General features: G+C 35.9%; 1 protein-coding gene across 1 annotated transcript in view; it reads left to right on the forward strand.

Annotated features, from left to right (window-relative positions):
* Nucleotides 1-13,896, forward strand: part of CAMKMT (calmodulin-lysine N-methyltransferase) — a 219,095-nt gene that overhangs the window by 934 nt on the left and 204,265 nt on the right. The window contains exon 2 of the mRNA XM_009880642.1: nt 8,815-8,879. The gene's annotated coding sequence lies outside the window, so the exon portion shown is untranslated. The remainder of the gene's footprint in view (nt 1-8,814; nt 8,880-13,896) is intronic.

The following is a 13,896-nucleotide window of genomic DNA, read 5'->3' on the forward strand; positions in this document are numbered from 1 at the left end:
CCCCGCAAAAAAAACCCTGACCCCCCAAAAATAACCCTTTGAAGGAGCATTAATGAATACTCAGTAGCTTTAGCAAAACAGTAACGTTTAGAGCTCCCATTCATTACTATGTGTTGGTGTTTTTTACCCCTTTTCTCGTGCTTTGGTTTCCTTTTCCTTGTTCAGTTTTGTACATATCTATAACTTGGTTTTGCCTCAATAGGTATCGTTGCAACAGTAACTTAAGCATCCCTGAATCAATACTTGTTTTGCAGCCCCTAATTAGCCCTGCTGAGGGTGTAGGATTTTGCATTCTGTGCATAGTAGAAGATATTCTGGAGAGCCTGAGTCATCATAATTGTAAAGTGCATTTTTATTTAACTGGGACCTTTAAAGTCAGTCTTAGAAACTAAGATCTAACACAAACAAGTTACCATCTTTAAGTGGCATTTTTGCAAGGTTGTAAAACAAAACAACAAGAAAAAACACCCCAAACAAACAGAAAAACCCCACCCAAACAAAAAACCAACGCAGGTTGCCTTAAATTTGCAGCTGGGTGAAAAGTCAAATACAAAATTATTCAGAGCTTTATAAAGCCTTAATTTTTCATTTTCCAAGCTTATACTTATTGATGCTAGGAGGCTTCAAAAGAGAACTTTTCCATTTGAAAATACTGCCTGTTTGTAAGAGATGTAGGTACAGTGTTTTTTCTGCGTATGGACTTTTCCAATGAACTGCTGGGGAATGGTGCAGATTTATCCAGATGCTCACAGTCTACTCTTTGTGCAGTCCCTGCTTTTAGGTCTTCAGAGGCACACTGGTGATTAGTTAGAATTTAGGCTGAGCAAGTCTGCAATCCTTTATGCTGCAGTCCTGAACTTGTCATTCAGTCTCCTTAGTTCACTACCATGGTTTGCAACACTGGGTGTCACTTGATTTACTAGTTGTGCGAGTTTTAAGGTAGGAGGCAAGCTGAAGTTCATCTGTGCCAGCAGTACAAAAACTAAGGGAATGTCAGACTGATCTTGCTCTGACATTTGGTATTTGTGTACTTGTGTTTCCATCACTTCCCATGTCACCATTTTGTTTGGCATTTCTATTTGGCTAACAGTAGCTTCACTTATAGTAGGACACAGCTTAAACTGTAGACTGCAAACAAATATGTTTGTTTATGCATGATTTTATTACTGGTGATCATTATATGGTATTCTAAGTATGGGGATTTTTTTTTTAATCTTTTATGTTCCTCTGACCTTGGCCAATGGAAATGTACAGTTCCTGTGCTGAAGCAGGCTCACATTGGGTTTCAAAAACTGTTTATTGAGGAGAATAGGGAGATTGTCTCCTGGTAGGGATTTTTTGTTTTTATTTTTTCCCTGTATTTTGTTCTGTTCTAGAATAGTGATACTCAGTGATCTATTAAAAATGGTAATCACTGATCATTTTAGCAATAATGATCACAACTTACACTTCTGTATTAAAATGTTTTCTCTATATATTGAGTGGCCATAGATTGTATATACTTATGATTTCAGAATCTTGCAGGAAGGTGGAGAAGGGAAGGAGAAAATACTTGCTGTGTATTTTGCGAGGACAAAGTATAAATCCTGCAACAAAATCTACTTTACCTTAAGTCTGTGTTAAATAAAGGTTCCTCTCTGTTTTTGCAGAAGCAGTAATTTAAGAGGGTAAGCATAACAGTTTAATGTACATAACAGAGCAACAGTTGTCCTCGCTGAAACTTGCTTATCTAGAAGATAAGAAATCTCAGAATAAGCATTCCTGGATCTTTGAGAACTGATCATGTCTTGGAAATTTAAAGGTCCTCTGTATGTCTGACAGTCTTCCCTTCATTTTTCTCCTCTCAATGGCAAAATATTAATTATCATAATTTTAATCAATAGAAATTATTTTAACATGATAACAAGAGCATATTATTAGCATATTACTAACAGTAACATCAGTCAGGTAAACCCAGAACAGTGTGCTTGAGTAGGAGAGCCTTTTTATATATCTTTTTGTCAGGAAAAAAATGGTGCTGTGGCCCCTCTAAAATCTTGACAAAAGTGCTTTTGAATTTTCATCTACATATGTTTTCCGTATGCATTAACATCTTCTTGGGAAAGCTCATTGCGTATGTTGGATGTTAAAAGGGTTGTCAGCTAATATCTTGACAAGACTAAATACTTAAGAAAGTTCATAAGGTTGTTAGTGGCTTTTGGCAAAGAGTATAAAGGTCAAGCTATATCAGTTCAAGGGCTATCAAAACTGATCAAATTGTATATTCAGATATGCTATGACCTAGCTGGAATTACTGCTCTCAAGGGACTTGGGGACCAGTTTATTAGGCAAAAAGAAGCTTCAGTAGGAACTACCAGTCATGTGCATGCTTTTCTGAACTTCTCAATGCAGCTTGTTTTAATAAGCTACTATTTTTCTAACCAAATTCAGGTTGGGTTGACATTCGGGAAAGAAGAGCTTATGCCATGTTTTTTTTGTCACTAGTTTGTTTTTAGAATCATTCTTAGTAACGAATCCTTCAAAGCAGGAAGCCAGAAGCACCAATACAAGGCATTTTCTTCTTAAAAAAACTAAGCTGCATTTATGTGCCGTTTTGATTAGATCCTTGAGGTGACAACATCATTGACTCTTCTCGTTAAACAGTGATCTCTAGTGTGCTTAATGAAATGTAGATTCACAATACATGGTGGAAGGTGGCCTCTTTAAAGTTTGTAAAGATACTAAGGTGCTTTGCGGTAGCTCTGGGGTATGAAAAGGAGTGTCTGATGAGTATGATTTTTTTTTTTTTTGGTAGGAGTGGAAGATGTGTCAAAATGCAATTTCTTGTGTTATAATTCAGAATCTCATTTGATTATTCTAGTGTAATTTGAATTTATACCATATTTGATGCTCCTGCACACTACATCCTTGTCTTGATGATGTGAATTGGGTGGCTACATACATGAAATTGCTCTCTAGTGCTGTTTGAAATTAATGTTAGTTAAAAAAATAAATCCCTAAGCGGACAGGAAGTTAGCCTGGGAATCAGACTGAATGTTTATGGCAGTCTAATGTGGAGAATGCAGATGTGTTAGCCAAGCTGGAATCTTGCTGCAGTTTTCATGTTCACATTTGAATGCAGTAAACTGAGTAATCTAGTCTGCAGGTGAAAAATATAGATCTCATTTTGAGTGAAATTTCTTGCAAGCTTGAAGTGGAAAAGGCTATGTTTCATTACAGATATTATCTGGCCTTCTGGATCTTTTCTCTATTAAAAATATGGTTTTATTTGTAAAACTTTGATGTTTGTTAGCGTGGTTCAAGTTCTTTTTAACTTTGGAGGTATTTCATTTTGCTGTTAAAAATTGTGTGCTAAATACTTATTTTCTTGGTGATAGGAAGATACAGAGTAAGTAAGTAGAGACATTTTAAAATGTTTATTTAATGTTGCATTTCTAAATCCTTCTATTCTTAGTCAGGAATATGCTTTTACATTTAAATTTTATGTGAATAGTTCTAGTAATGAAGTGATTATAGATCATAAAGATGTAGTGTCTCACTGTGGAGATGGTGTCTGTCTTTTAGACAGGAAAATTATTCTTTTATTAGAGTTAAAAAAGGAGCAATCAATATCTTCAAATTTTCTATTTCAGGATATGGATTTACTTTAAAATTGTAGGCTCATTTTAAGCAATTAGAGAAGAAATAAGTTATTTCTGTGGTAAAATATTTTCCATTGATCAGTCATTTGGCGTTTCAAATACTAAAATGCAGAATGGAGAAGAACAATGTTAGCAGCTTACAGGAAGGGTTAAATCTTTGTGAAGAGTGTTAAGTGTTCTTTACAAAGTATCATGCCTTTATTGTGAATATGAATAAACCTTTAGATAAAAATATGAAAGAAATTATTAGATGATTCTGGACCTTTGGTTTAGAAATGAGAGGCATGTTATTTGTCTGTGGCAAGTGGTATGTTAGAAAATGGGTTACGAGTGAATTGCATTGGCTATTCCTATAGGATATTTCCGCTATCAAACGTTTTGAAGTTTTAATGAATTTTTATTTTAGGGATAGACATAAAAAAAAAGAAAGGAAGCAGATTTCAAGAAATATTGCCTAATCCTTATGGACAATTCGTGCTGCTATGATAAACTTACTTTCTTCCATTTATTGCATGCTAAGAGACATGATGTGGATTTAGCAGCATAAAAGCTTGGCCACAGGAGCGGGAAATTGAGGAAAGAGAAAAAAAGTGATTTGGTAACATGCTACTTTCATTCACTGATGAAACTAAGACTGTTCCATCATATTGCCCAAGACATGTGTTTGTAAAAACAATTTTAAGTCAAAGAAGCCATTGTTTTGGTTTCTTACCATATTAAGCTGACATCTTGAACTGGAGTGAAAGAGGAGTTACCTTGTTTTGCTATATCTGGCCCAGAAAAAAACATTTGATCAGGTAAAAAAGTTTGCAGATGGCTCTGAGTTTCTTACAGGGCTGCAATGACAATTGATGGTGACACTCACCAAGCCTTTTGCCTTACAAAAAGGTTTAGCACTTACAAAGCCTCAGCAGTAACTTTTCACCCTTATCCTGTCTTTCATTTTCCACAAATACTGTACTTCTATTTTGTATTCAGGTTAATAATGTATTGTGGTGTGTTGTGGTTTTCTTTCTTTGGAGTATTATATGGAAATGTAGTCTACCTTAGTTTTTGTAGTTTAAGTTTACTATATGTATTTTGTTATTTGTATTATTTTTCCTCATTTAGTTGAAGAATAATGTAAAAGAAGGAGCATAGTTTTGTTTCATTATCGTTGATGAAAAACATACATTAATAGGGAGCTACTGCAGGATTATTTTATTCTGCTGTCTATAGTCGTTTATAAATACGTGTAAAAGTCTGCCACTTGTATTGCCTGAATCGGAGAGGAAGGAACATTAGTATATTTTAAATACATATCTCTCTCTGACTTCATTTATGCATCCAAAGTCGATTTGTTCATAGTCCAGAGTAAGAAATTTTGCTTTGCTTTGTATTTGGAGAAACATGAGTTAAATTAGTTTATCATTTGTAGATTTGTCTTCTATAAGTTTCTGCCTCAGCTGTAGAAATTTTTGGATGTTGTACTTTGAAGACTTATAGTACGAACACTGCAGATCAGATTAACCGCGCTGGTCTGAAGTTCACTTTCTCCGTGATGCTTACCTACGCTTGTTTGAAGTACTTTGGTCTCAGCAATCACAGCTTTGAAGTTCTTTGAACTGTACAGCATTTGTGACATATTCCAAAGCACTAAATACTAATGTTCTTCTGTATTTTGAGTTGCTTGTAGAAATTTATGGGAATTTTGGGCCTGGGATTTAACCACAAGCTTCTGTGATTCCTTTCCTTGACTTTGGTAATTCAGTGCACGTGACACGAACTCTTTACGGGCAGTTTGTAAGGCATACTGGTGAAAGCTCTGATTATGACAGGCATTCACAGAAATAAGATGTGATGTGTATTGGCAGTTTTCTCTGTGCTCGATAATGGAGGAGCAGCTGATGGGATGGGTCGGGACAGTGAAACAGCATCTCTTACGGAGCTGCTGGGGAGGTACATGCAGCGCAGTTGATCCCAAACCAGAAGCTGCGGTTTTTAGGTGCAGGACTGAGTAGCGTGAAATTTATGGCAGAATTTGGGGTTAGAGAATACCTGTATTTACAGGTGCATGTAACTTTTAGCCTGCAAGTCAGATCTGTGAGAAAAGGTTGGGCAGTAGCTGGTGCAGAGTTTGTCTACAGGCTCTACAAATACAGTCCTCCAAATGGAGAAACGTGGCTATTGCTGTTTCGAAGTGTGTCTCCCTGAGCTCTCCCTTTCACAAGTAGATCAGCTGTTGGCACGTTGCTTTCCTCAGTCCTAAAACTTGTCTGCAGTAGAAGTTATGCCCAGTTCTTCACTGTTTGGGTTCCCTAACTGTTAAGTGGTTACCAGTGGAATTTAAGTGCCTTTTCTTTATCCTGGTGCAGGGAGAAAAAGCTTTATCAGCAAGAAGAGGTATTTTCCTATCATGCTAATTGACTTGGGAAGTTTCACTGTTACTAATGGGGAGTAGTCTTAAAATAGTCCAAAACAGTAATGTAGTTAAGACCCGAGATGTGATTTTTGGAGTAAATGACAGTGGCTTTGCTCTCCAGGTTGCTGTTGAGATGATGGCTACTCCTCTCATGCTAGGAGACTGAGCTTGCTCCCTGCTTTTGTTTAGTGAAGGTTTCATAAGCTGATCAGACTAAAGGAAGCAGCTGTTAAACCCTGTCCTGTTTCACGATGAGTGTGGAGTGGGCATCTGGAAGACTGAGAAGGGGGAGGTCCCTCCTAGCAAAGCTGGATGCTTCTCATCATTAAATTATGGCTCACTTATGTGCTTGCCACGAACAATATTTGTGAAAGCAAGAAAGAGATTGCTGAGACAGGGTTAGATGAAGAGATTTTGAGTGTTGCAGGCAGCCAGAAAAGGGTGCCTGTGCAAAACGCCTCTGCTGGTCAAGAGAGCAAACGTTGGGGTGTGTTGTGTTTGTACTTGCACACCACAAGCTTTTGACCACTGAATAATGAATATAAGAATATGTTTGAAATTTGTGTGTGTTGATTTTAATTATGGAAAGAATGTTTTAGAATCAGAGAAAGAATTGATCCTTAATGAAAACTGAGTGTACCAAAAATAATGATATAGATGAAGAGCATTCAGTGGGTTAAATAAAACATCACCAACATTTCAGGAAAACCTTAAAAACAGTAAGTGTGTGGCATGCATCTGTTGTGGAATCTTAGCTTATTCTTTGGAGCTGTCCACTTCTCATCTCCAGTTATAAACCATTATTTTGGAAACAGCCTGAAATTTGCTTTAGTGATGATTTTAGGGCCAGTGCTATGGTACTATCATTTCTCTTCGCCTTTGTCTACCTTTTGACCCTGAAGTATATAAATTGTATTATTCTCTCGACCAGGACACTCCACTTCTGTTTTTCTTTCTTCAGAGCATTCTGTTGAACTGCAGCTGATAGATTGCTAAATTGTTCATCCTCCTATCTCACTTGGAGATTTGCACGATAAATCTCCTTTATATATGGACTATGTACCTACAGAAGTTGAGGAGAGAAAAAAACCAAACCAAACCATGTTATCCCAGGACTAATCTACATGCCAACAAAGATTAAAATATTTCTTTACTGTCTCAGCATCTCCTCTCCCCCATCCCCCATCTTACATTCATTTAGAAGATGAGATGTTCCCAGCTGTCTGAGAGACCCTAACTGTGTCAGACATCTGCACAGTTATGGAGTTTGTAGGATGCTAAGGAGTCAGCAGGGGACAGTTTAAAGGGCAGCTCTGGGGTTGGCAGAACTGATCCTGTCCGCTTTCTTGTCATTTCCTTTGAATTAACTCTGTTGCATCAGTTGTCCAATCTGATTGAAAACAAACTTGCCAAAAAAAAGAAGAAAAAGTGCATTTTAAGTCCACATGATCCATCAGAATTCTTGTAGGTTTCCACTGCAGCTAAAGAATGTATTTTTGGTTTGTTTTTAAGTAGCTGGGAGAAGAGCTCTAATGTCTGGTTGATCCTTTTCTAACATCTTTCATAAATTTCGTTGCCCCTGTTTATGATCTCATTTCAGTTTGTTGATTCGATTTCCATTTGTTTTTCTTTTTTTTTTTTAAGAATTAGTCTAGTTGCTGTTTGGTGTTTCTCAAAATTTAACATGTAAATGTTGCTTTATTTAATGCTTATGCTTATCAGAAGCTATAAATAGCTTTTTTTTGCACCAATAAAGTTGATTTTTTTTTTTTTTTTCATTCTTACAACGATCTCCTTTAAGGAAAGAAAAGCTGAGAGAATGAGAACTAATTTTATAGGTGCTAGAATTCTTGGATTTCTTCTATTTTTTCTATATTTCAAATTAGCATGTTCCTAAACAGCCTTAGAGGCTATATTTGAAACATTATTAAAAGGTTGTATTTTACTGCTTTGCTGAATTCTTTTTAGATTTTTTTTAGTGCGTTTGTGAAACAACTATGTGATCTGATTGTTGTAAAGTGTAAGATTTTTTTTTTATTATTTTGTTCATTTTGAGCCCAGTTAATAGCTTGGAATAGTTAAAAAAATTAGTTGCTTTTTCTGTGTGTGTGAATCCAGCTAGCCTGACATCTATAACATTTAGAGGAAGCTTCTTAGGCAAATTTTTATTCAGTTTTGGTGCATGTGCTTTCTGCTGCTGTTAGTGTTTTGCTCACTGTTCTAAAATTTGCAGTTGGTATGTGAAATTCAGTTAATTAATTTATTATGCCCAGTTTTGAATGTTTATTTCACTTGGGTTATGCAAATGTAAAACTGAAGAAAATGTAGTTTGCTGAACACATTAATCAGTTTCATTGTTCATATTAATTAAATGAAGTGTTCTTGATTTTTGTGGGAGAAAATAGGAATGTGTGTACAGCTGCTGTTCAAAAATAGTCTTTTGTTTTTCCTCTTCAAAGAAATGGCTTTATTCCTTTCCTATATGTGATTTCTGCAACTAAACAAAAACTGATGCTCTTTGGAAATGTTTTCCTTTTGATAAAATATTAGTTTCTGAGAAAGATGTTCCTGATTCATGGATTTTGGTGATAGAACGTTGAAGACAAGTGATTGTCCCTTGTTTTCCCCCTGGTGGCTACAATGGTGCCTGTTTGCTACTTGTCTGGGAAAGGGGTTTGTGAGAAGTGAACCTCTTTTCTGAAGAGGCAAGATTTATTTTTTTGTTGTTGTTGTTTATATGTTGGTAAAGTCACTATTTATGTTTTCTTCCAGATTCCACAATGGACTCTTAAATGTTAAAGATGTTCTTACAAGTTTTGACAACACGGGAAATGTCTGTAAGTCATTGTTTATTTAAATACAGTACTATGTTGATAGAAGTCTAGTTTTATCAATATAAAATATTTCTGTATGAGCCTTCAATAACTGTTTCATTTTGCTGAGAAACACCATTACTGTGGTCAGAGGTACAGGTCTACCTGCCATAGCGTTTTATGTGCTACGCTGTAGCACAGTTGTTTTTGTGGATGTATCCTTAAGTCATCCCAGTACAGATTATTTTGGGTTCTGTGGTTGGAACATTAGAGCAGCTGGACTGGGTTGGACAAAAAATTAGTTTAGCTCATTGGTTTGTATTGGCCAGTGGCCAGCAGTGGCTATCTGAGGAGCAACAGTGCAAGAACATGGGAAGCAAACAATGGTACTTCTAGTTTGGAGTGGGCAAACTCAAACCAGAGGAAAACAAAAGAAAGCACACAGTCAAGTTGTGAAATTCCTCCCCACAGAATGTTTTGGATCCTAGAACATGACATATATTCAAAAAAGCAAAGGGGAAAAAATTGTGTAAGAAAAATTCACTGTGGCTATTAAATATAAAGACATCACTTATGGCTTAGGAAGCGCTGGATGTTAGGAGAATTAATGGGGCAGTAGGATGATATGTTTGTCATGATCTTTCACTCTTATCTAAGCATCAGTTACTGGCTGCATTAACCTGAGTCAAGATGAGCCATAAGTGGACCTTCAATGTCTGACCCAGTATGGCTCTGCTTCAGTATACTTACAAATAAAATTATCTGTGCTGTTAATGGACTTGAATTACAAAATTGTAGTAGATCATGGAAAAGAAGCTGAGCAAAAATATTTAAATATTTTTGATGTAACGAGTAAGTACTATCATATAATTAACATTTACAGATATGCACGTAATTCTTACTTGATTATTCTGCTTTATTTCTTTTGTTTATTTTTGTTTGTTTTCAAACAAGCAAATGGATAGAAAAAAGTTGGGGGGGGTCTAAGTTTGCCAGATATTCAAGAAATGTGCATATCTCGTCCTCCTTATCAAACCAATGATATAGAAACTGCTCTGATATATATGTGTTTCATCTCAAAACTCCAGTCTTAGTGTTCCAAAGTTATGTTTCAGTAAACTTTTTTTTTTCATTAGCAAAAAGGTCAATTTAGTTAATAAACCTTTGCCTTCAAATGGAAAAAAAAAAAATCATAAACTATGCACTCTCTGTTTTAAAATTTGCTGGTTTTCATTCAGTTCTGAACATTGAAGGTAGGTGTGTAGTCCTGCCACAAAATACTTCAGAATATAGTCTTTAACTGTTGCCAAAGAGAAATTTGTTCTCTGATTTCTGAATGAAAGTGATATCTAAGGGATATATGAATATCCAAATTAATAATATTCAGGCTGAGAAAGAAAATTCACATTTGTAGTTATGGTTGACATCAGCTATAGATGTAGGCACCGTGAGCTGGACAATAAAAACATTCAGAAAATGCTTTGCGTAAATTATGGGAAGCATGTAGAGAGATTTGATATTGTAGATTCTGAGAATAGGAAGCTAGAGGGACTTTTTTAACAAGTCCCTTTATTATTATAAACTGTTCTCAGTAAGGGCAAAAAATAGTAAAAAAATTCAAACTGGGGTTTTGGATCCAGAAAAAATATTGTTGTGTAAGTTCATTAGAGAACAACTCAGGTACTTATTTTGAACAGCAGATAAAATGTGTAAAAGTGCTTTAATACTAACCTTTACATATTGGATTAAGACAGTGTACCTTACTCTGTTAAACACAGTAACATGATTTCTTAATTTTTGTTCTTTGTGTGAATGCTTAGATTGTGATCAATCTACACAAATTTCCTTATTAACACAAGTTAATTACTCTGCTAAAGTTTTCATATGCTTTACTATTGATAGATGTGGTATCAGCTCTTCTGTTAACTTTTTCCAGTATTTCAGCTACTTTTTTGTTGATTACAGATGGTAGAACAAGACTTACTACTCTAATAGGTACAACACCAGTCCTAAGACAGAAGTAATATGACATTTGTAGTTCTCGTTACTGTTTCTCTGTATATACAAAGATTCATATTTGTCCTTTTGGATTCAGTATTGCTTTGAGGGTTCATGCTGTGATATTATATACAGTGCTTGCGAAGTCATTTCCAGAATCACTGCTTCCCCATTTTTAAATGTCTGTGTCTGTAAGTATGCCTGTATGGATATATTACTGATTTATACCCATTTTACTAAGCACTCTAGATTACCCTCTGTTAGGGTAAGTCTAAACTAGTTATCCTCTGGCAGCATGAAGTACTGGCTTGGAGTGTAATAATTGTACTTTTTTGCTACCACCTTTATGGAGTAAATGTCCCCAGTGCCCAAGCCAGAGCAACTATGTGTCTGTCACACCATCATAGTAAAGTTCCCCCAACCATGTATTTGCTGAGCTGCTCTGTTTGGATTGTACCTGACTGAATTTGTGTGCACTCCCATTTCCTTTCATTTGAATTGGTTCTTTCTTTGACCTTTTTCTGTGTATTTCTTGGCTCTTTTTGTGTTAACCGACAGTAGAAATGGTAGACAGGAATCCTGCCTCTTTTTACTTCTGAGGGCAACTATAGCTGTAGTATTTCTAAAATTAGGTCGACTATTTTTTACAGTTGCTGTGGTGTTCTTCAAGAACTTCATATTATGAAATGATATTCTACCCTAAAAAAAACCCCAAACATTCCTAAAATGGTGTTTAACACTATTAGATTATTTCTTCTAATACCTAATATTAATGGAACTAGCAAGTATTGAACATGTTATCAGTCCCATCTACAGTGGCATGCTCTGTGAGGGGACCCATTTAATAATTATAGACTTCAATGTTCTTTTAGGACACACTGCATAGGCAGAATTTCTTTACTGGGCACTAAACTAATTTAAACAATTTGGACCAAGTTATCAGAAAAGAGTTAAATATCTTAGTGTTCTGTGTGTTTGTTTTGACTGCCATATTGAGTATTTATCAGGAAGGTTAATGTTTTGCTAGAGGTTATTAGTTTGACATAGTTGTGTATTAAACAGATTTTGTAAAAACTGAAACATGTTGCATATTATGTCCTTTTTAAACATACTCATTTGTTTCAAATAACGTGGTTTGTGTGGTTTTGGGGGGAGTTTTATTTCTTCTAGTTATGTTCCTAAGTAGCTTGTGTTAAAACAAGCTCTTCCAGGGAGCATTTCTGTGGTCGTTTTGTTTCACTTTTTTGATCTTCCTGCTTATGGTCTTAAACAGCCACATCACCATACACCATCAAAAGAAGAGTGGCAGAGCAGACTCCAGTTAATACCACTTTCTCTACACTCCCAGTAGATAGCAACTCAGTACAAGATGTACCACTAGCTGGCAGCATTATATAAAATATCAATAAGCAGCTTTTGAGGAGTACTTGTGACTGCTTCCAAAAATGCTGCTTTATACCAGTACGACTTCAGAACAAAAGTGGAGCCAACTGTGGTAGCTGTAAATGGTGTATTGCAGAGTCCCAAGTGTTAACTCTGGAAATTGCCTCTGTGCAGTGTTGTGTCAAAACTTGGTACCTACACTTGTATTCTGTCTGTTTCAGAAAGATTTCCGAAGATGCATTTTGATTGTAGGATTGCTACTGTGAATGAAAATGCACACTACAAATTACAGTTGGTCTTCACTTTCCCAGAAAAATGTGAATTTTTTTTCTCTCTTGTTCATCCTTTCTCAGAGAGCAGTTTCCATGTGAAAACTCTAAGTGAATTCTCGATGCAGACAGGATGCAGTGCTAAATGCCCTTCATTCAGCTTTAATTTTATGCATAAACCGGAGACAGGGAAAAGAGGACTGGAATGAAGGAAAGGATCAGTCTGTTCATTTTAAACAACAGTATGCCATCTGTTAAAAAGATGGTACATCCTGAGACCATCTCTAGTCCTAAGATAGTCCTTTAAAAGAGCTGATGGATCCCAGGCAGAAGGTTCAGTGGTGGCATTGTGGGATAGCGTCAGTCAGCTCCAGGAGCCACAAGCCATGCTCATGCTTGCAGAAGAAAAATCTCTTCTGCAACAGACTATCCAAAAAGCAAGGAAAATCTTGCAAGAATGAGCTTTTGAGAGTATCACCTTCGCCTGCCTTTGCTTGTGGGAGAAAGCAGTTATGACTGAAATGCTTGTATAATTATATCCCTGCAGTAATAATTTCAAATTATGCATACATTTAAATTAAGTTAAATGGTCATGGGCCAAAGTATAAGCCTCTTCACTGATTGCCACCAGTCTAAGCAAGCTACAGGGTCTGTAAAGGAGAATTTTAAGCAATGAAATACAGCATGTTTTGGGATTTTCATCTAATATCTACCTGATGTTAACACAGAAACAAGATATTCCAGAGTGCTCAAGTAGTATAAAATTGCAAATATGCTATATGTAATAGCAAAATATTTTCTTTTAAACTGCGTATGGCATTAGTTAATAGTGTAACCATTTACTAGGAACAACACGTTCAACATATATGCATTTATTTTCTACTTGGTTGAGTGTACAATTACATGTTTTGGAACTAAAAGAGCAGCAGAGGGTGCTACAGTTACAGAGCTACCCAAGCACATAGTCCAAAGTTGTTGCTCCTGTAGGTGAGTAGATCTTGCAAAGACTTCAGCTTTCAGTTTGGCGTAGATGTAAATAGGATAGGTAACAGAATTTAAAGCTATGTTTCAGAGAAAAAGAAGAATTACACATTCACTCGTTTTCTTGATTTTTTTTGTTAAAAATGTTTTATTGCTAAAAAATATTGTACAGTTAACTGAAAACATGGTGACTGGATATAGCCACTGTTACAAAACACCTACTCACCATCTTTAGAACTGCTTTTGTTTGTGCTAATTTTACGGTTAGAAATTCCAGTCTCTGCCACAAGTTTTATACTGGAAAAAAATGGGGGGGGTAAAAATGCTGCCCCCCCCAATAAATGATCTAGCTAAATTGGAGAATATTTTTGCCCCTTCATATAATATTTTTCATGAAAATAACCAGAAGA

This window comes from Charadrius vociferus, unplaced genomic scaffold (genome assembly GCF_000708025.1).
Source record: "Charadrius vociferus isolate BGI_N301 unplaced genomic scaffold, ASM70802v2 scaffold192, whole genome shotgun sequence".
Taxonomy (NCBI): domain Eukaryota; kingdom Metazoa; phylum Chordata; class Aves; order Charadriiformes; family Charadriidae; genus Charadrius; species Charadrius vociferus.